The sequence below is a fragment of the Hetaerina americana genome, unplaced genomic scaffold (genome assembly GCF_022747635.1).
Source record: "Hetaerina americana unplaced genomic scaffold, ioHetAmer1.1.p SCAF_24, whole genome shotgun sequence".
In the NCBI taxonomy this organism is placed as follows: domain Eukaryota; kingdom Metazoa; phylum Arthropoda; class Insecta; order Odonata; family Calopterygidae; genus Hetaerina; species Hetaerina americana.
In genome coordinates, this window is record NW_027286808.1 from 7,716,694 (window position 1) to 7,741,132 (window position 24,439).

Here is a 24,439-nt window from a genome sequence, read left to right on the forward strand (position 1 = left end):
GTTTCCATCACTGTGGTGTGTCTTAAATATGCCTATTCTCGGCATCAGGATCAATGATGGAACGTCATTCTTGGTCCATTCCCCACATAAAACTAATTTTCTCATGCATACACTGCTTGCCCCACTTCTTCCGACCTTTTCAGAATTTCCATTAAGTTCCGTCCTTTAGGGAGAGGTGATTAAAAACTTGTTTGCTTCCTCTTTTCAGTGGCGGTAATGACACTTCACTTGACTTAAAAGGCATATATGTGTAACATCCTTATGATCAAAGCCCTTCGTGGGCCAGGGCAATGATATGCATTGCATTGCATTACTTGCTATGCTCTCGAGGTTGATCTCGCTTGTACAATAACCATATGACATTTTGTGTCTTAATTTAGCCATCAGTGTATTGCACACCGCTATATACGACTAATATTAGAGCCCTGCTCTGCCACAGGTCGGCGCTACTTTTCTATTTACAATGAGCACTGTGCTGTGGATGTAATTTATAAATGGTCTAACAACCACCTTACACCAGTCAGCAACCCTTTACTAATGTTGTAGAGGTAATATCCGCCTGGGAAATATGGTTCGATATCGAGACACTTTTTCTTTCGGTACGATCTTGATATAGTTTGGTGGGTAGTCCTGATAAAACAACTAAAACATCTGTGAACTTATCATGATAAATAAAGAACAGATGCAAATCAAAAATCACGGATTAGGATGTGTTCAGGGTACTGAGTAGACGACCTTGCCGAGTCTCCGAAGTGAAAGGGCTTGAGCTGGGGGATACTTTACATTAGCAATGATAATTACTATGTAGGTATGGCTTAACATCCATGTGAATTTGGTTCAAGGGAGACTTCAGCAGTAAAAAAATTCCATTAGCAGAAGCCCAGTCTGTTAACAATATCCGGTCATCAAGTGAATAGAGTACGTTGAAAAAAGTGGGTTGAAATGAAAAACTTTAATGACTTTGGTAAAAGACAGTATTCTGCTAATATTTTTAGTAATATTTTTTCAATGTTATAAATTCTGAGATTTACAAGTATTTTACGCACCAATGGATAGGTATGATACACGAAGAAAACAATTCTTCGATGTATTAAAAATAGTTAACTTTCGTGCGTAAAATAACCCATTGCCCGTATTTATTAGATAATATTAAGGTGCCCAGATTTAGATCAAAATCCACCAAAAGGGCACAGCTGTAAATAAAAATTTCAGCCCCTATTTTCTCGCCTTAGGGGTTGAATATTTCAAAAAGATTTCATGGGGAATGTTAAGACTCGATTCGCAATAATTTTCCCACAAAATAAGTTTATAGACCTAGGAGTTTGGGAGGAACTGATAGAAGTCCGTGATTGGTTTGTTGATATACGTTTACAAATACTACACTAAGATTGGATTTATTGGTGTAGAAGTAGGGAGGCTGGGAGAAAAAAATATAGGTGACCTCCGGTCCGTTCGTAACGGGTTCGGCATTGATAGCGCGTCGGCCATGCTTTCTCAGTTATCTAAACCGTCGCATTAATGATAATGCTAATGTAAGCACCGGAGAGAAGTGTTTTGATCTTTAGAGATAACACCCGACTACTGATTAGAGGAGCCGTTTCGCATAGTATACCTTCGGATAGCGAAATATAAGTTGTGTGATTTATCGGTCACTATTTGGTCACTTGGAAAACAATTAACGGTAAGCGTTGTAGCAAGTAATGAGTAAGCATTTAGCATTGATCCTTTGGTCGTGGAGCTTTCTAAGTATAAGTGTAAGGTAAACTCTACATAACTTACATCATCATCAAACTAACCTTGGGATGAAAAGCGTAGATTGATTTATTAACAGAAATATCTCCTAAAACATTGGGTACTTTTGAGATTAACCTCATCGCAAACATCACCGACATAATTACTACCCACAATCCCATTCTGAAAACATTCCTGTGGAACTTATCGGCAATCCGTCTGCGAAAAAATATTTTCAACTAAATTGCCGAGGCCTTCTTACATGGCAAAGTAATTGTATCAGGAAGTCTGGGTTCCGAGAGTGACGCCCACCGTTACTGTCCACAATTACAGATGTAATTGTGCTTCTCGTAGAAATTCCTCTCTAGTCTTCCACCGGATGAGTCTCTATTCTGGCCGAAGTTTCGATGCCCGAGTCGAGCATTCGAATTTTTGCCGAAGCATTTACATCTGTTCTACTTTTTTCCGAAATTTCAGTGGATTTAAGTAAAAATCCTCTATTTTAGATTCCCCTTACCGGACATAATTAACTTTTCACGGATTTTAAATATTCTCTGGCGGACTTTTCAATCGGGTTACGGATGCCAAATGGGCAATCACATTGGATAAATGTACGCATATTTTACTGTTACGCGACAAAGCATCTCCAAACGTCATTTTTATTGAATTTGGCTTTACTTAGTGGTTCAGGTCTTCGCATGTTTTGGCACTGGCGAAAAGTAAAATGTTAGGGAAATGGAATATGCGTTGCCAGTACTAGACCATCAGAATTATATAAAGATAAACATTTCACTCCCACATGTGAAAAATATATTTTAATTGTTGCTATTAGCAATTATTTTCATGAAGTGTAACAACCTGCTAACTCCACTGATTAGTTTTAATACGGTCAACCCTTGCAGGAAACCACCGGATGTATTTCTTGCGTCGTCGTTATCGGGTCAATGATTCTTTCTCCTGGTTCTCTTCCGGTGAATCCGTTCTGTCTCGCCTTCTTATACCATCAGTGGGTTTTCAACTTCATGCGATGTCTACTTGATTCCTAATGCAAGCATGTCAACTGTTATACCACAATTCGTAAAATTTGATAGTGAGTTGATCTTGCTGTGAAATTTGTTCTTCGCTGAAGTTAAGAAAAGAAAGATACTGTGCTTTGGTTCAAATTTCACAGGTCGCCTGCGATTGAGAAAAAAGTCTTTGCAATTCCCTGCCTGGAGTGTTTTCCTGATTCTCTGAACCATTCTTTTTTAACCGTAAATCCCGGACTAACCTTGAGCGTAATGAGGTTATTTAGCTGCTACTGGTGAAAATGTTCGAGGGTTTTATGTCGACCTATGATGTTTACATTTGTTTTTACTGACGTTTTGTAAGCAGTGATTGAATGCTCAATAGAACGTGGACCATTTCAACCCGGATCAACAAGGTATAAGGTTATGTTGCCAAGTTTATATAGGGTGCCTCAGTCACATCTCCATGGGAGTGATTGGGGTGGGGGATCGAGATGGTGCGGGAGCTAACGTACTGGCTTCTCATCCAGAAGGCCCGGGTTCAAATCCCCGCGGGGTTGAATATTTTTCAGAGGTATCTCGATCCCTACTGGAGGTGCTTTGTGGAGGTTACTTTGAGTGAGTGCGCCGTCCGTCCGATGGGACGTTAAGCTGCCTTGGCTCTTTTCGTTAAGAGTAGGCCAATTCCGGGTTTTCTCTCCACCCTTGATCCTTTCCTGTCCATCCCCTATGGCGCAAATGACCTCAGCTGTCGGTCGCCTCCCCTAAATACTACTACTGCTGTGGTTGGGGTGAGGCGATAACTAATTGAGCTTAAGCCCTCCGCCAGGGTGCAAATACCTTTTTTTATTTGCTGATTATTCCATGGCTGTTGTCTTAGTCATTTACCAAGAACATGCTGCATCAAAAACGATTCGGTCGTCTGGTCTTTTTTTAGCCCTCCCCTAGAATGGAATCTGACTTCGTCGCTCCTGGACATCACTATTTGTGAAGTATTGAACACCCGTAGGTATGTTCCAGTAAATAGTGCGTTGTCGAGATATCGTGAAAATGTCTTTGGAAAATCTTTAATCTTCTTTGGAAAATCTTCAATCTTCTTTGGAAAAAGTTCACTTTATACCCAAAATATAAATGCAAGTACCCGTCATTGGCTAAATATGCTTTCCCATGAATTTAAAGTAGCATCATAGTTCATGAATAAATTTTTAAAAACAGTATGTACATGAATTTAAAATAGCATTAATCGAGTGAAAAACTTTGTGTTCATTCTGGAAAAATATTTACGGAATGTTATTTTGCGCTGGATTTGATTCCTGACGACACGATGTGATATGGGGAAGAGACAGGCCAAAAGAGGCAAATTTTACGCCATTTGTGGGCTAATCCCCGAGAGAGGAAGTGCGCATGCGTTGCATACACAAGTCGTAATTATCGTTAGGATCCAAATTTAGGTCAAAATAGTGCTTTTCGTAGCGTTATCTTGTGAAATTAGTTATTCAAACTTCTGTTAGGAAATGAGCATATTTTTTGCATTAACGTTGCTGCTTATTTTATCGTCCTTTTGTACCCATTATCTTGCATTACGCCCAGCTGTTTTCACGTCCAAAATTTCAGAATCCTCAACTGCTCTCCGCGACCGAATGTCTACATCTTATTCTGTGCAGTGTATTGCACTTGAGAATGAAGTCTTGGCATATTGTAAAAATACATTCATTGTTAAAATATGAATTTTCAAACAGGTAAAATTTTTAACGTACTACACACGTGCTGCATTCATTGGAAAAAGAAAAAATATGCGTTTAAGGTACTTTTTCGTTGTTACTTTTGTTATACGCTTCAAAATTCTCAGTAGTTTATTTAAAAATAATCCGTATTTAAAGAACTTGGAATGAAATCGACGCAATTCAATATGAAAAAAATTGAGAGGGCCTAGTTAAAATGTCTATGGTTCCACAATTGTTGGACGTTCGATCGATGTTGATGTGTAATTAATGGTGAAGCAGAAAATAATCATTGCATTAATGCAAGGGTGATAATTTTCATAAGAATTTAAAGCAAATTTTTACGAAGCCAAGGCATTAATAAATTATTCACCTGTTATAATAGCGTTAATTTTTAAAATTAGTCCTACCCATTAATAATAGCAGTTTAAAAATCTAGGAAAGAAACTCAATTGAAGTACATTTGTTTGTCAATTGAATTGCAAAACGCTGGGAGCGGATAGCCTTCGTCAAAATTTAAAAAAAATCCTCCAAGATCCTAGGGAAGTTAAGATGCTCCGGGATTCATTACTCTAGGTGTGGTTTGCGATGCCCGTGATGAAAAATAGCGAAAGCAACTCGTGGTGTGTAACCGGGTGAAAACACCTTTGGCGAGTGTAGAAGACGACTGGCAATGCCTTTTTTTCTAAATATTATTCATCATTTATATCTGGCGTGTTAGTCTACTATCGTAGTCCAGTTAGTATCGTTCGGCTACTGAGCGTGATGTTGTTAGGTCCCAGAAGTGTTTTTTTTTTCAAAACAACGCGCGGCACTTGAGAAGGAGTTGCTATATGAGTGGGGCACTCGTAGGGCTGCAGTATGATGCGATCTTTACTTTGATTTGTTCAGGTAGTTTATTTAAATTCATGGATTGAATTAATAGGATAAAATGCGAATAGCATTAAAGTATATTTAGTGACTCTAGAGTATCCAGTGTCTTAGCGATGACAAGAGCTCACGCCAAAGATTTAAGTTATTTTTCTTTGAATCAAAGGATGTTGCATACATAAGATATCGCCCGTTATAATTACAGATTATGAAATGTGAGGCAGTTCGCGTACTCGGTGAGCGTTCCAATGGAAAATATGCAGACGCTGAGGATTCCATTATTCAGATGTAACGAAACGCTAAGGTATATTGTGACACGTTTATGATCGATTTGAGACCGGGAAATTCCCACCTGTCCGCACTGTACTCGATCTTCTTACGGTGGGAAGTTTTCTCGCATGTCATGTAATGTTCATTTCATAACGATGCTCTCCGATTAATTTTGTGTCAGCAGTTTATGCCGATCACGGGAGTGAGTGACATTAGAGTCATAAGCTGCAACGAAATAATTTGCGATTCTGCCTTCAACGACACCCTCGACAATCGGGACGGGAGGAGTTTGAGGATACCCATTTCCCTAGAGAATAAGAAGAGTGTTCATCACTCGCCAGGCTCGTAACACGGCTTTAATAAGGGAGGGAGACTCGCAGCTACTTCCCTATACGTGATTGCCCTGGAAATTCGTCCGCTGATTTCCAGCCGCATGTCGTAATCGTGGGAGAACGGTATTCCTAAGCTGACTGTATTGAACGTAAGACCAAGCCAAGATCAGAAGAAACCCAGAGCTAGCTGGTCGAAGGATTGGTTTAGCTACACGAAATTTACTCCACGATGGTGCTGGAAGTTTACCGTTGCCGCTTGTGCAAACTGCATATGCGGCAGCTGCAATTTATCTGCCGACGCAATTTATATGCTCTCTGATCCGATCATTTACAAACTGTTCCCGTTCTGGTTGATCTGCAGGGTATTTTCATTAGCCTCAGAGGTCGCGGGTTCAAATCCTGCCAATGTGGACCTGTCTTAAAAAGCGTTTTGCCCCGAACTAATAAATATTCAGAAACATCGATCAAATAATTTTTACTAATGGTTTGATATCCTTATCTTAAATTATCTCTTGAATACACTTTTTATGTAAAATTGTAGAAATGCGAAATTAAGTTCAGCCAAGAAATGTGTAATAATAATAAAATGTTATTATAGGCAATATTAACTATTCTTTTTTGGGTTATAGAATCTCAGTAAGACTTTGGATGGTAGTTTGATTAGATATATCTTGCCATATTGACTGTGTGAATGTGATACTGTGAGGGGAGTTTTCATGTTTACAGATTTTATTCATTTTTTTCTGTACGAAAACAGCTTTTTTGGAATTTTATATCATATTTTCATCAATAATATAACAGCAAACGCAATTACAAACACCCCAGCTTAGGTGGAGGTAAACTCCGCTGGGTTGCCAGGTGACGACGTTACCTTACGCCGCCACTGGGCCCAGCGACGAGATATTATAACCACTGCTATCAACTCTCTCTTTCTCTGCTTATAAATTTACCTATTATGATCATTCTATCGCGTCATCGTCGATGGGAAATGATGTACAGAACATCATTCGCGTGCCAACGAGGCACACAGTGATATCACCATTTTAAAATTTATTTGGCTCGTTCAAATCCAATGCAATAAAATTCTAAGTCAACTGTTACTGGGCGAATGTTTTTTATTTTTTTAATTTCGTGTTATGTTTCTATAGAATATTACGCAGATTGTGAATAGCAGTTCTGCTCACCACTTGGTACAGTTCCAAGCGAGGGACTATCTGGTGTGCCAACAATAGTCTGAGTGGATTTGGATGGCACTGATAACCTACATAGAGTAAGTTCTTCTACTCACTGTTTGCGTCGCAATTGTATCATTCTTGCTTGAATGTCTCAGTAGTGATCCGTCTTTTCTTGCAAATACTTTTGTATTATCCCGCTACGTATTGAGAATTTCACTAGTGCAAAGTTTGGCCATTTAGTTACAATCTTCGAGAAATGCAGAGACCGCTTCCCGCTTTTTTTTTACAGTTTTCGTGTCGTAAACTCTCTCTTAAGCTAAAGGCAGTCGCTATTGCTTTTGCCGAGTTTATACTGGAATGGAGATGAAATGGGTTTTGGTTCGGTTAGGTGTTTTATCCGATGCTGTTTCATAGTCCACTCAGGGGTCTATTTTTCCTGGAAATATGAACAATGACCTCGAAGTTAATTTTTTTCGAAAGTTGTCGGTAATCAGATAAATTGTTTACGAAGGTCTTTATTGAGCGGCATCGGGCAAAGGGGAATAATTCAGTTGCGTAATTTGTATTAAGCGCTCTCATTTCTATGTGCGGCTACGGAATTCCCTGAAAAAACGAGAGCCGTTGTAGATGTATGCGAGGGAAAAAACACTTTTTCAACTGAATTTAAGTGGCCTTCTTGGCACCTGTTCACTTTCATGCATGTGACGTGAATGGATGTCCCGGGCAGAGGTTGCTGGTCGCCTACCAACTCACAACTACCAACTTGGCTCACGCTGATGTGGGCTACGAAGAAGACATCGACTGGTCAATCTCGGGTTGCTAAGAGTACGAGGAGCAGAGAAACTTCGAAGAACACCCAGTTGTCATATTTCGAATTACTTTCCGACAACTTCGTTCCGCGTTCGTTCGTGTCCGCGAGCGCATAAGTCGTAGTGTTCTCAAGGACTTGTGTTCTCCGATTAAGCTTTCGCTGAGTGAAAATGCTAATGATATGCATTGGTGATGTGTTGGCTAAGCAGTAATAGCAAATACAATACGCCACAAGTTACAATGGTAATCATTGAGTTTCTTCATGTCCAACTAAAGGTTGCAATAATGTGACGGGGGAGGCCTCCAAATGCGTTCTTTGACTAAAAAGTGAAAACTAAATAACACGAAAATCAAATGAGGATTGGATGACTGCCTTCAGAAGCAAACTGTCTTTAGAAGCGTGTACGTAGATGGTTTTTACAAAAGTGAATTTCAGTATTTTGCACATTTTCATCCGATAACTTATCTGAAGTTAGGAGTGAAAAGAATGTCATGAAATCACAGATGTAAGAGAAATATGCTTTCGGTCGTAGATGTCATCTACGGTAGGGTTTTTAATAAGCCTGTTTAGTGTCGACTATTCTTGAAGTCAATTGGTGAACATTTCCGCAGTACTGGCAGAAATACCTGTATGTTTATCCAGAATCAACATTCGATTCTGAGTCACCATCGTGAAGGGCTTGGATTAGTGTCATTTTCCAATGTCTAAGTTCTTTGAACGATTCCATATTTTCACTAGAAGCCAGTTTTTCTTAGGCTCCATGGGTGTACATTTATGAAAAATAACCCAAGGAAAATGCGTTGAATGTAAGAGCGGGTTTGACGAAATATGGTGTTGGGCCTTGAAGAGTGATATTTAATGAATAACTTTGTAATATTTTTTAATGGAATGTTATAAGCACAATTTGAGTAGTACAAGTAGTAGAAAGAATGTTATAAGAGAGAGGGAGGCAATGAAAGAATTATTAGATTGGGTGGGAGGTAAGAGGAAGCTAACCGCTTCCAAATGCGGGAGGCAATAGGCTGGGGAGGTTTGACGGAGTCTTGTGCGTTCATAGAGTACGTAATGGAAAAGGAGGGTAGGGTTCTAAACGAAAGTGTTGTATTGATGGATACAATAGTAAAGAATTTAATGCGTGGTCGAGGAGAGGGATAGCTTATTTAGAGCGTACAGAGGAAGGTGGGGAATAATGGGACGTTGAAGCCTTGATTTGCTGGAGAACGTAAAGCGTTCATTACCTGTTCGAATTATACAGATGCGCAGTACGATTATTCCAACAATCCGAAACGCCACATAAATTGATTTGATGGATGAAGTGGAGGAATAAACGCCGCGCTTCCCTTGTTGTTAGACCGGGAAACGCCTTTTGGTTTGGAAAGGGGTAGAGCATAATTAAGTTTCATGATCCCAGGAACGATTGAAACGCGCCACCCTCTCTTCCAAAACCGTGGCTAAAAGTGGGGGTCAAACGCATAAAGCATGATCCACATAATAGTTTAGGATCACTCATGGCGTGCTTATTGTTGGACTGTTAGAATTTATCTTAGAAGGTTTTCGCAGTTTAAAATAAATGTTCCATTACCAGCGGTTGCGGCGGAAGACTGGCGGTGGTGCGTAGAGGGTAGGTGGGTAGTAAATTTAATTAAATACTGTAGGAATCTGGGTGAAGAGGAAGGATGGTGAGAAAATATCCGTCAGATTAGAATTACATTCAAAGAGATCCGTAGATCAAAATCCATACCAAAATAGAGTTATGGGTCCCGACAGATCCTCAACAAATCATCGAAGTAGTTACTGATTAGGCAAAAAAAATTACCTGGGTCTTCTTCCGTTACCGCAGCAAGAACCTGATATCATCCACTAATCTAATGTTAGTGCACCATCCACCAAACTGGTCAAATTCCCCAGATAGGTTGTTCATCTTTACTTCCTCTTCGTTAGCTTTGCCGAAATTAAAGAAATTACATGCACTGAGGGTAGGGATATCTCAAAAATGGTCTGACTATGAATGGAAAACTGGTGGTGTGACAGTAATTTATTGAGCGTTAATATTTAGGGCACGCGGCGTATATGCTTGCAATCTTACCAAATGCTTCCATTGGTTTTAATGCCTTGCTTAAACGTTAACTTTAAACGCCGGCCAGAACCAACAGAAAACTACTAGCTGTTGTAAAAATTTCGAGTAATTGGCTGAATTGAATGGTTTCGTAGACTTCATAAATTCATGCCTGTTCGTTTATTATTGTATTTAATTGGTGGACTTTCTTTATATTATTGACAGGGAATTAATAAGATTGGGAAACGCAATTTTGTAATTTTATATAGGTGTATACTTTAATTAAATGAATCAGAGTTTAGTCGCTGAAAATACGCCAAATAACAAACTAAGTATGTTTACATATTATTATGATTCATTAGTGAATTTTTTGGTGATAATGACAGGAAATGAATGCGTTGTATCATGTGGGTGTAATGTTTTAATTAGGTAAGTCACCTATTTATCATCGAAAAAGGTGTTAATGAGGGCGTTGGCCTTTAAATAATGCACGAAGATTAAACCAAGGTGGTAAATTTGGAGATACCGTTTTTTGTGAATATTACTTATCTTTCCTTGTGCAAAAATTCCTCTCTGTGATAGGCAGATTTTAAACTTTCGGATAATTAAAATTCTCCGCGGTAGATAACATGTTATCTTAATGTACTTGCCTTTCACTTATCCGCATGTTAAGGCTTCTGGCAGCACTTAACCATCTAACGGTTTGCCGACATTTCAATTTACGGAATTACTGTATGCCTGAGAATGTGTCATGAGCTAGATGAGAAAAAACTGGTGTTGCCGAAAATTAAATGATAAATGCACTAAATAAATTAATGAAAATATTGTCAACATTAACTGTGGTAGGGTTACACCTTCACTTGCTAATCCAGGAATCGTGGGTTTGATTACCACATGTGTGTTTTTCTCGAACCTGGACTAAGGAGCTTGTGATTGTCCATATTGCGATTACTAGTTCCATAATCTAATTTGAAAGTTAATTGTGTTTAATTAGGAGTTTATTATTATTAACTGTAGTCTATCGGTCTGAGGTAGGTTTTCAACGGATCCGTTACCTAATCAACTAACTCTACACTTCTCGCTCACCTAACGCAACACTAAATAAATATATAATCTACAACCTGCATTACAATAAGTCGTTCTTCCAATCCACATCCTGCCAACCTTCACTCCGTTCAACATGCCTATTCTTCTCCTGACTCATCCTTGTTTGCCTAACATACTCCCTTATTAGAGTGTTCAACATGAATGTGAATTCCTGTGGAGTTTGCTCCAAAGTAGCTGCGGAGACGTTGAATATCACGGTCAAAATATATGTAGACATAGCCGAATTCTTGAATAGCCTATCTAATGCTAGGAGAGGCTAAGCAATGTACCGGTGTCCATTATATGCTTATTCAAAACCTACATAAAACGGTAGAATACCTAATAATGACCCACGTTTTCGTAGGGTAATGCCTGATTGTAGCCATACATATGTATCTTGAGTTATATTCGGACATCTACCTTACAACCATCTTTTAGACCGCACTATGAAAGACTATCTCCCAATCTGTTTGTTGTAAAATTTCCAGCTTATGTTCGGCGTTAAGTCATAGGTTGGAGTTGGCTTTATATTCTAAGCATTTCGTTCTCGTATATATGTTTACGCGTGCGCGTGAGTGGTTATGTCCTTGGGTGACTTACTTAATGCCTTATCTTCGATGAATCTTACCGACTTATTCAGCTCTCCGCCTGCCTATTTAATTCTACATTTCCACCCCTCCAGCCCTTCTCGTTCCTCTTTTGCCGTTTTCCCGGCGCTTAAGTAGTAGATCACCTGGGATGAAGACAACGCTGTCCTACTGCCCACCTAACACCACTTGAATACATTGAAGCTACACATTTAGTGTGTCTCGGTCCATCCGTCTCTCTAATTGCTACTTCGCTTTGTTTGGGTTTCGAATTGGACGCCTATCTCTCCAGACCACTTCTAAATTCGGCAGTAATTTTATCCATGTAGTTTATAATTCCATTCAGTTTTCGCATGCATTCTTTTTTCGCGTCAGAGGTGGCATCATGGGTTCCATTTTCCTTTTGAGACGGAAAATGATCTTGACAAGAAAAAAGTTGTCGTTTGCTCTGTTCACAGACCGTTTTTTGATGATTGCTGTGTTAGAATTTCCTGCGTAGGATTGTCAGGTGTTTCGGTCATCTTCTGCTCTACTCTCATTCTGAATGGGAATTTAAATTACATTGAAGAAATCTCCTGGCTACAATTATTACGACAGGGCCCAAAAAGTCATCCTCACATGCCTCCCTGAGTTCTCAAGTAAGCCTGCGATGTTATTGTTCACTTGTTCAATTTTCCGATGTGCTACATATAACTTTGACTCTTATCTCTCTGAGCGCACAATATCTAAAAAATATCTTATTTGTGATTTGGAATTCGTTCTTTAATTCAAATGTAATGTGCCCTCTCATTTAAAAATATCAATCACCAATCTTGGAAATGTAATTACGTCTGAAGCATATGATTAAAAATGTGTGGTGTGAGTCAGTGGTGCCCACCCTATTGTGCTTAGGTTTAATTACCCTCGCATGAGGACGGGGGTTGCGATAGGTTATCTTGGAATAAGAAGGAATGGTAAAGAGGGCAATGAGAAACGGAGGGGGAAGAAAGAATCAAATGAGCGCGGACCACGCTTTTCCTGGATGGAATCGCTATGGGGAGGAATAGTACTATATGTCATAAAACCATTGCGGAATCGGTGATTTGACAAAAAAATGGCACCAATAAAGAGGTGGAACAGTGGTTTTCGACACAATCTGCTGAGTTCTACAATGACGGCCTTCAAAAGATCAAGAAGCACTGGGGTAAATGTATTGCTCTAGATGGTTACTGTAGAGAAGTTTTAAGAATATTAAAATTAAATTAAATTTCTATCTTGATTAATTTTAGTAAGAATTAAAACTTAACGATACCCCCTTGCATATAGGTTCGATGGCAAAGTACGAGTCATTGCAATACTGAACCAGCATGGGGTATTAGTTTTCATGGGAGGCGACAGACAGCTAAGGTCATTTGCTTCATTAGGGATGGATGGGAAAGGTAGGGTGGAGAGAAACCCGACGTCGGCATTAGCCTACTCTTGTCGAAAGACGCCAAGGGGTCCGCAGTTTAACGGCCCATCCGACGGACGTCGTACTCACTCAAAGCGCTCTCCTTAAAACACGTCAAATAGGGATCGGGATACCTCTGAAAAATATTTGTTGTCCTGGATTTGAACCCGGGCCCTCTCGGTGGGAAGCCTATACGTTAGCTACCGCACCATTCCAACAATCTCCCCCCGCATGAAGAAAATCAAGATATTTTCTGAGCTATATTTGTGGAACTTCATTATATCAGAAGAGAATTGGGTAAATATTCAATCAAAAAGTAAAGAAAAGAAGTTATTCCGTATTATTTGGCAAAAAAATTATATAAATGACCTGAGTGACGTGCAATGACCTGACGTGACGTGAGAATTATAAAACTTAGGATATGAGCCACTTGTTGTACGAAGAATTGATTGCATTATTATCATCGGTTATCTGCTACTGCGGGTTCCCTCGAATATTTAATGATCGACAGCTCCCTCTCTCGCTCTCCTCTGCCCTGTTTACCGTGCCCTCCAATTCATCTGTTAACAGGTAATCCTGATAATATGTACCATCCGCTTTCTTCGGTCATGTATGGAGTTGAACAGTTATCTTTCCTCCTCTATCTTCATTTCTTATTTTATACGAAAACCCAGTATGTCTTCTCTACTTATACCTATAATCGGTGCTCGTGTAGGTTCTGAATTCTGGCCATTTTCTCACAGCATCTACGGTGGTCATTCACCAACATATGAAAATTAGAACTCCGAATGCGAGCTCAGATAATTTTATGTAAAATATTTTATCTCCCTACGCATGGAGCAATGTCATCAGATATCGGAGGGCTTTGCAAACACCTTGCTTATCTTTCAGTTCAATAATGCCGCCCAAACTCTCATCTGAAGCTAAATCTGAACTGTTCTGACCTTTGAAATATGACTGCGTGTGGTGCCAATATGACCTTATACACCCAACACCAGCATCAGGTGAATCGCACGAATGGAAGCGCGGGGTTTTCGCATCTGTCAACCCTACCGCCTCTCTCGTGAGCATCGTTGAAAGGAGAAAAATTAGTTGTTTCATTACGCATCGTCTTGTAATTACTGTAATTGTGAATTGCCTAGTAAAAACACTGAACAGCGCACCGCGAAATGAGCACCGCTGAAAAAGACGGTGTGTCGAAATGATGAGTCGGCTGATGTTGGAGGCTAGCTTTGATCGATACTGTAGGATGATCTAGCATACCCGTTCCATTCCTCACCCCCTGCAGGAAGAGCATTTCGAGCAAAAACTTCTCGGGGTTATTTATGTCATTGAAATGAAACTCGGGTCGTCGAGGTATAGATTGCAAAATTCCCCTCTTGTCGTCGACAGCCGGAAACGCGAAGAAAGTCCGCGGACTTAAAGCAGAAAGACTTTCAGCTGAAGCACCCGAGGAGTGCGGCGATGTGACGAGCCCTTTCCATTTTCATTCATTATGATTTTTTTTTCTCCGCACTTTCCTACCTAATTGGCTTGAAGGAATTCCTCGAACACATTCATTGTTGTGTAAGCTCATTCACTGATGTGATGAACTTAAACATATCTTAGTTCCCGTCTTACGTTGAAACTGAAAACATTACGCATTGGATTGGCGGATGAGGCAATTTTTCCTCAATTCCATCAATATTGCCCACCGTCTCCTATTCATCCAACAGAGTGTCTAAATCAATCACATCGTGGAATTTAATGTTCATTTCTTCACCCCAAGAATCAAATTTAGTGGCAGAATAAGGTTGCCCAAACTTAAAAAAATATGGGCGGCAATAGAAGATGATCGCTAGGTACCAGCCGAAACTTAGTATAATATAAAATTAAAAGGTAAATTTATATTTCATACTTCAAAGGAGAAACATCTATTAATTAAACATTTACGTAAGTAATCAGCTGGTTAGTCAATATACTTTGGATACCCCGCTAAATATTCTGTGCGCATTGGAAACCTTAAATGTTTTACTTTCAACTCAGCATTTTTAGCACTTCATTTAACATCTTTCACTGGTTATTTTGGAAAGCTTAACGAATAGAAATAATTCTTTTGATGTTAGTCCATATTTTAAACGAAGATCATGCAAGTTGGTGTCTTATGTTAAGTTTTATTCACAGAATTCGAGAATTATGTGTTTTTTTAAATTGTGACATGGTAAATATTTGCGGAAATAAATAAATGATAAATAATAAAATGGAAAGGCTAAAAAATCCCTCTCGATTATAGGGGGATCGAGATGTTGCGGTGGCCATCGTACTGGCTTCCAACCCAGAGGGCCCGGGTTCAAATCCCGGCGGTGTTGAACATTTTTCAGTGGTATCTCGATCTCTACTTAAGGTGCTTTGTGGAGGGCACTTTGAGTGAATACGCCGTCCATCGGATGGGACGTTAAGCTGCGGACCCCTTGGCGCCTTTCGTAAAGAGTAGGCTAATGCCGACGCCGGGTTTCTCCCCACCTTTCCGTCCACCATCCTTTCCTGCCCATCCCTAATGGGGCAAATGACCTCAGCTGTCGGTCATCTCTCCTAAATACCTCTACTACCCAGATTTTTAGCAAAATAGTCTTAATTCCGGAAGCATAAGTTAAGATGATGCGGCGTTTGATAAACACAGAACAGCTTGTGATGTAAGAAAAGATGCTGTGAGGTGATGGTTGCATGAATCAAGCTGGTCTTCCTTAGTTTGTTCGAATCGTCCATTGAATTGTAGGAAAAAGGGGTTTCAAGATCCTGTCAGACCCCATCGTTCAACATAAAAGGCAACCCTATGCTCCATTACTCACTCCCGTGTAACGAATGCAATGCAACGGTGCAATGAGTGCAACGGAGCAATTTGGGAGTTAATGGATTTGGGTCGTTGCCTCAACCGCTCATATGTCCTTCCCGAAGTTCTTGTTTGTTTCTTGCGTGTTTATCAAGTCTTTGCATTTAGACTATTCTCACCTATTTTTCGAGTACTCAACAAGCCAAGGTTTTGGCTGAGTACTCGAGCTTGCTAGATCTACTTTACGAATGAAAAGTCAAAGTGCTCATAAATGTGTCAGAAATTAGTGAAATTAGTCAGGGCCAATGTTTACTGCATTTACTGCCACGCAAAAGTTCCAGTATAGCAACTCCTTTCATTTAAAGGCGTAAATTAGTTGCTCCCTCGTAGCAAGCAGGGAGGTGGAAGTTTCCGTGGCCCTATTCCAACTTAGTGCGCTGGAGACTTCAGGTGAGGATGGGAGAATTCTTACGACCTTAATAAATGAGAAGAGGCAGGTAAATTTTTTTCAATTGCCGTGATAATATTTGGAGAACTGGAGACTTTAACGACCGAAGGTTTCTGATACAACACAGCATTCCTTAAGAGTGGTTCCAAATTTAAACTAACGAATTTGAATGTTTGATCAATAATAGATAATGTAAGCGTTAGGTAGTCTTATCCCTCTTCTCACGGCATAGATGTTGGATTTGAATGATCGTAAGGAAGCACTCAGCTGAGTGGCTCGCGTAGAAATGAAGTGATTTGGATCATGGCGGTACGTATTCTGCCTGCCCCTTATTTTCATAAGAAGTTGCCAGCCGCCATGTGGATGATACTCTTTTGGTGACCTACATACCCCTCTGACCCGCTAAGCGGAAACGCCGACACCGATTACGAAGATCTGGCTCATCTGGGACCCAGCCTCTGACCTCTTTATTTTGCGCATCTCTTTTGGCGTGTATTTTGACAATAGATCGTATTTTCTGCAATGGAATGGTCTTGAGATATTATTTTGGAATTTTGTGAGGGTGTACGTTAGTCGAAAATTTCCTGAGGTGGACCTTGAGGCTGAGCCTTAATTTTAAGCACGTGCCATTTGCTGAGGGACGGTATTTCTCTGAGAGAGTGAACTTCATGCAAAGTCACCGTGGCAAAATATTTTTCAGTGCTCTTTGGTTATGAAATGGGATTATTGTGCCTTAGTCAATAGATTCTCTGGTCGAAATTACGAAGCACGATCTACATTCTACGTCGCTTGAACAAATCGACAGTCGCTTCCATATTCTTCCATAGTATTTTTGGTGACCGACAAGAAATACAATTATTTCGAATTCAGAGAGACTACCAAAGGTTCTCGCTAGAAGGTATGAGCGAAATTGAAGTAATTACGTTTCCCATAAAACTGTAAGATGAGTCTGGTACTACATCATTAACAGTTTAACTTTATTGTCAATATTAACTAAATATTCACTAAACACTATTTCAGTCTTTAGTTAATTTAATTGTATTCGTTTCCTGAATTAATGGCCGAGAGATATTTAAATTTTACCGAAGACCAGTAGGAAGTTTGATATTAGGGGGCCGATTTCATTGCTAGACAATGCTCAACACAGTGTTGTAATTTGCAAATGAAAGATACAGCACATGTTACTTGCTTACATTACTCAGTATGTGAGTTGGAAAGTTTACATCTAAGAATGTTTTCAGAGGACTAGTTATTGTAGCTTTCTACCCGAATGTTGGTAACAGAAACATTGCTTTGCAGTTGTGTTCATGCGCCGCGAGCTCCATGAAAGCCACCACGAAATCGAGATTATCTCGCGAAAATCAATGCAGACCATATTGCTCATTCTCCTTTTACTCTAAATCTAGCCTCACGTTACTTTTTAATGCTACCATATATGAATAAAAATCTTCATGGAAAGCATTTTTCATCATCAAAAGCAGGAGTTGGCGAACTGAACTTGTCTTAACTAGCAATGGCTGCCGCTGGTACAACATTGGGGTCAAATCAATGAAGCTTGTACCAAGTTTACGTTATAGCGTTATTTATCGAGAAAACAAATTATTAAATGTTAGCACAATAATTTTTGCGAATACAAATGTATGATCACTTTTTGTTGAAAATTTCTTGTGTGTGTATGTGTTGGGAGATAAATGATTAAACAATTCATGGCGCGTGAATTAGATACTTTGGCCAAAAAATGTCTCAATCTAATCGCTTAAGTGCACTATAAAGATTAACTCGATGGAGGCGGTCGTATTTTATTGGTCACCATGATTCCCGTCTAGCAGTCTAACTAAAGTGGACGGATAACAAATTTTAACCGCGTGTAATTCCCCATCAGTGACCTACAAATGCGCGTATCATCAGGTTAAGTCAAAGTCAGAGGTTACTCATGTAATATTTGCCTCATTGATGATAATTATTAAGTAGCCGTCCAGATTCTAACGAAGGACGAGAGGGATCTACTCGTATTTAAGTCAAAAGCATGTCGATTCAATTGTAGTCCTCCGTCCTTAGGTTGTTCATTTAATTTGAGGACCTCTTGACGTCTCGGTCAAGTTTCACTTTGCAGTTTTTCCGCTCCTTTTAATCTCACCTCTCGTTAACTTATCCACTCCTTCCTAATGGCGGAAATGATATAATATCTTGGTCACCGCATCTAATAGTTGCAACTTCTAATGATTCAGAATATCTGCGGCAACTGCCGCTGTCAAGTCTAATATGAGCTCATAAAAACACTATATTCTCACATAGGAAGTAGGCGTCTCGATAGCTCGGGTGAAATTGCCAAAAATCGTAAGAATTGAGTTTGCACCCGTTAAAATCACCTTGTCTTTTTCCGTCGAATCTCCATTATATTTTATATTCCATAAGTTTGTTTAGGGTACAAGCCCAAAATATTTTCCATTGAGTCGTCAGGAATGAAAAAACAATTAAATTAAGTATAACCGAATTGATCGATTGGGGAAATGATCCCGCGAAACCAGTTTTTTCCTTATCATTAGGAAACTTATTTATTTTAAAGTTTTGTAATTTTTCTGAGCACTGAAGCACGTGGAAAAACTTTTTAATTCTCCCTCGGAAAGTTTTTTTGGGAATTGGGCAGGTGCAAACTTCGCGGCGATCTTGAAACAAAAAAATAGAAATGAAACATCCCGACTATTATGGGAGCACAACATAATCCATCTTCATTCCGCATACATCCTTCCTCCCTTCATTTCGTCCAACATCTCTGTCCTATTTCTACCCCTTCCTTCCCCTAACGTTCCTCACTCTATCACAGTCTTCAATATCCCATTGCCCACAATATGCCCTGAATCGATCTTTCCTGTCTGCTTATGATTTCTTCCAACAATCCCCTCCCCTCCCCAACCATAACTTGTACTTCATTTGTTTTCCTTTCTGTCCACTTCACCTTCTCCAGCCTCCACACCCACATTTCAAAAGCCTCCAATCTACGCCTGTCATCTTTCTTCAATGACTATGTTTCCACGCCATACAAAAATTGAGATTAATTATTCCCCACTGACTTTCATTCCCCTCTATAGTTATTCCCACGCCTTTAACCATTTCCTCCGCATATACATGGATGGGCATTGGTGATAATGGACACCCATCCTCCTAACACCGACTCCCCTTCAGCCACTCACACATGTGCAGTCTGAGTCATGCTTAGGTTGCGGATTTGTCTCCTATCCCTCCAATCCACTCCTATTTCTTCAGTACATTCGTTAATTTTACCCAACTCTCTTTATCAATAGCTTTCGAAATCGAAATAACAGACGCATCCGATTGTATTCTATGTTCCTCTATATTAGTAATATCATTACTGCTATCGCATCACACGAGCCTCTCACTTCCGTGCCTCACCTTCCTGAGCCCAAACTGATCATACTCTAGTAGTCATTTGCCCCCTCTCCATCCTCTTATTAATGCTCCTGAGAACCACTACAGGTGCGTGCGAAATCAAACGAATTCTTCTGTAATCCATGCATATGACTGCCTTCCCCTTTTTGGGATGGGAACTAGCACTGATCTGACGAAATCTTCCAACCAAATTCCTTCCACCTAAATGCTGCGAATTAGTCCAAACTCTTCCTTCCTCTTTTCCCAAACTTTTAAGTGGTTCCTCGGGAATGCTGTCTACCCCCACGGACTTATTTAATTTCATGTCCCTTAATGCCCTTTCTATCTCATCGTCGAGTTCGCCTGGACCTAAGTTATCTTAAACTACGTCATATTATCTTTATATGTCTAAGCTTGCTGGTCTGATGTCTTTACCATATCTTTCTTCTATTCATTCCTTCCATCTCTCATGGTTCTTTTCTCTTTCAACTATTATTTTAGCCGACTTATCTTCAACGGTTAACAAAGATTATCACTTCACTTCCTGGCAGAGTTTTCATATACATCCATTTTATATTCCTTCAATCTCTCTTTAATCTTCCCTGGTCCAATCAGTAATTTCTTTGACTTATCTTTGAGTGTTTGCAAGGATTTTCACTTCTTATTTACTGATCGTGCTTTCAGCTTCCTGTATAGCGCACCTATTTCACCCTTCCGTAAACTTTCCACATCCTCTTACTGCATCTTCCATCAAGTTTCTTTTGCCCTATTGGTTCCTTGCCTCAGTATAATTATTCAACTTCTTACATTTCCTTTTACCTAATTTTGTATCAACATTCTTCCTTTTCCTACTCTCGTCTTATTATAATTATATAATCTCTATAAATCATCTTCTCATCTTCGTATACTGTTATTTGCGGCTTTCGGTATCCCTTTTTTGATATGTTACCATTTTTCAATATATTCCCATTTTGCTCAACTCCCTTTCCTCACTAATGATTTTCTGCAAAGCCTGCTGATACTCCTTCCTTATTGTTACGAATAATTCGTCAACATTCCATGTACTCAACCGTCCTCCCCGTTTTATCCTTTTGAATCTGACGTTACACTTCACTAGCACTAAATTATGATGTGAATCCGCATTCGCTCCCGGAAAACTTTGCGCATTATTCACGCTGATACTAAATCTGTGCATGATCATAGTGTAGTCTACGTAAATGATATTGGTCTGATTCCCAGGGCATTTTTCACGGACACCTACTCCTGTTGTGGTGTTTAAACCATGTGCCCATCATGGCTAAGTCCTTGCTCCTGCAGATTTCTTTTGCATTCTCCTTTTTGTCATACCTTGTTCTTAAACCGTATTCCCCTATCTTACTGCCATTTCATCCTTCATCTACCGTTGCGTTCCAATCCCCAATCACTATCAATTACTTCCTTCAAGGTACACCCGCAAGTATATCCTCTAACTAATCGTATACCCTGTCGACTTCTTCGTCCCTATGTCTCCTTGGTGGCATGCAGACTTGAACAATGACAAATTTCGTTGGTTCAGCTTTAGCTTCTACTGATAATATTCGTTTACTATGGTTATTCCTGCCTTTTTGCTCAATATTATTGCCACACCTCGCTGGCTCCCTTCCCCTCCTCTAAATATTATTCTGTAACTATCGCTTCAGCAAACTCTGCTACCCTTCCATCTCACTTCGCCCAGCATAAGTCGAGCCCCATAGTTGCCAGGAATCAAAGTTATTTTAGCGCCAATGACAATAGTCTTCGGATTAATATTTGAGGTTGTTCCCCGTTGCCTTCCTCAATAGTGTTTTTTACGTGGCACCATCACTCAATGGCCTTCCACTGGGGTCAGACGTCTTTGCAGCCGCCTCACTGAGGAACAGACGCTGCGAGGACTACATTTGGTCTGGCTCCTACCTTTCGACCTATCTGGTATGGGTGTCCCTACCAGGAGTAAATACCATTGCTCCCGCCAGCACAGCTCCAGGGGTCATCAGAACGCAAAGGTCCTTCCACCTTTTCAAGGTTGTAGTCCATGTGGAGGGTACTTCTAAATTCTACAGTTAGTTTTCAAACCGGAAAGTGAAATTCGATCAAATATTGCTCCGTGATAGACGTACCGTACTTCCTGCGAGACAAGCTGTTAGAGCCTACACCAAACGCCACTTCCCACAACTGTGTTAATTTTTCCTAGGAATTTACAAACAGACCATAATTGAGTGACACCTGAACCCAACTTCGAGTTTACGACAAGCAATACACCTACTCTAACAGTAAAATTTTAGTTTTCGGAAAGAAAAGCGTCTACCGTGTAATGGTCTTTCTTGATTCATAATTGGACCAAATTCGAACCGCAGTCAGCGCATGGTTACTGGCTAACTAACGTTTTCAGTTTCACGGGCCAATGCAAACCCACAACCGATAAGCCACAGTCTAGTACGCGTTTGTTTACAGAGGGGTAGACAGTCCCGTATAGTTCCCAGCCAGACGGGATTAAACGATCGGACATAGACCCAGCCAGAATTGTATATAGGGCACGCTTCGCCAAGGATTATATTCATTATATTCTCTGAGGGTATGTACCGATTTTCTAACTCAATTTTATCAAGTGTATTTATCAGTCATCTATCACAGTTCAAGCGACCTCTTCACTTTGCCTCGGTTGTGATCATCCTGTTATTTCTTCAGAATTGCATTGCTCTCTCCAGGTGTAGGTTCCTAGGAAACACCAGGAACAGTTCACTAATGCATTTTCAAATTTAAAGAGGAAAGATAGCCTTGCATGGTCGTGAGCATTGCCTTAGCCAAGATGAGCACTTATCACTAAAGCCGCAACCAAGATAGGTTCTTCTTTAAGCCTCAACAGCGGTTGGGGAATGTCACGAATGAAATGTGTTTCCTTTCCATCGAATGACTTTCAGAGTTAAAAAATTAGGAAAGAATTATTATGACTCTCAAGACCTCTAATTAGCATCTTCTATGGGATTGCGCCAAAATACGTTATGATATTCATGATGCTTACAAATATGATACACTGTATGGTATACATCGTGTTACCCTTTCCGTTCCTATAATAATTTTTGTCCTAGGTGTTATAATATTTTTACGGTATTCTCCCTATAATCTTTTTGACTTGAGCATCAATTGGGATTGTAACATTATAACCATTCCAGACCCTACATTTGGTATGCAAAGGCCGATTGTCATGTCACATGCCCTGCAAGTTTAACAATGAAAATTACAATTAAAAGGTTTCCGATAAGGTTCAGCGACGACTATCTTTGCTTATAGACGTTTTGATCGAGAATTTGTACTAGTCGCAAAGTGAAAAATATAGCCACTCTACCTCGGAATAGCTGCTGTAGAAATAGAAATTATTACCCGACATCCATCCGAACCCGAAGCGAACTTGAGACCTTCAGGTTGTCCGGTATCCATTCCTGACAAGCCAGGAATCCATCATCGGTCATTTAAGTATTTCACAATGAATAGCAACATTAAATGGGTTGGAAGTTTTTTCTTCACGGAGGATGCTTCGGGAAAAAAACCTTTGAAAAATCAGCATTTCTCATTGTAGTATCTAAACAAAAGAAAGCTTATTTATTAAACGTACGAGCTTGTTTTTAGATAGATTTTCATCTTCCAAAAGCGTAATCGCACGGGAAGTTTTATTTTTGGATTAGAAGGTTTTCATCTTAGATAGGTGAAATCATAGACTACTTCCCAGAGGGCCCAGGATCTATTCCGGGGGATGCCCCTGGGTCTCATGTTCATCATAGCTGTGTGATTTTATGTATACTTGTTGAAAACAAGCTGTTGTAATTATATTTTTTGTAATAAGATGATATTATTGAACACGGATACGAAGTAGTTTTCCAATATATTCGAAATTTCCGCCAGGTTACGGTCAAGTCTGTTGACTATTGCACTGCGATAAAATGACGTCCCTGATAGGCCTACAGCCCTGGAGAAGTAACTTCAGTGAAAATGATTGCTCGTGGTTTTGAATCGGTGTAGGGTCAAAGCCAAAGTTTAAAATGTTATTCACGTCTTCCATTACACAAATAAAGCTCATTTGTTCATGAAATTTCAGGGTACAAGGTCCGTTTTAGTCAGGTCCTGTCTTTCAGATTTACGAGAAAAATATGATCGTTATGCTTTGTGATATTTCCAGTTTCGGCAGATATTTAGCTAGAATATTTGAAAGGTACACCCTTTCATAGATGTTACCATATTTTGCAAAGTACTTTTTATTTCCTTTAATTGTAATCTAACGGTTCTACGGAGGAAAGTTGCCCGTTTCGATTCATTCCAACGATCCTTCATACGTACGTATTGTGCAGTTAACGGCACACGCTCTCTCGTGGGCTGGTGACCGTAAGAAAAAAGGAAAAAAATCCTAATGTTTCCACCAATATAATCCCTTTCTCGTCCGTGGAGCGGTAGGGGAACACTAATCTACTCTTACGGCATTCACTCTTGTGAAATTTTGTTACAGTTTAGACCTCGAAAGCCTTTTTATCTCCTCTATCGAAGACATCAACCTCTGGCCTTCAGCACCACTTTCCTCTGCGCATCAGCCTTCACGCTCGTGAACACTTCCGCAATGGATTACTATCTTTGTGTTGCTTTCACTGAATAAACGACCTTAGCCACGAGAGGAATTCATAAATATTAAAATTGTACGAAACATACTTTTGTTGTT

General features: G+C 39.8%; 1 protein-coding gene across 1 annotated transcript in view; it reads left to right on the forward strand.

Annotated features, from left to right (window-relative positions):
• The window catches only part of LOC139689460 (uncharacterized), a 32,406-nt gene that overhangs the window by 1,448 nt on the left and 6,519 nt on the right, over positions 1-24,439 (forward strand). The window lies entirely within an intron of this gene.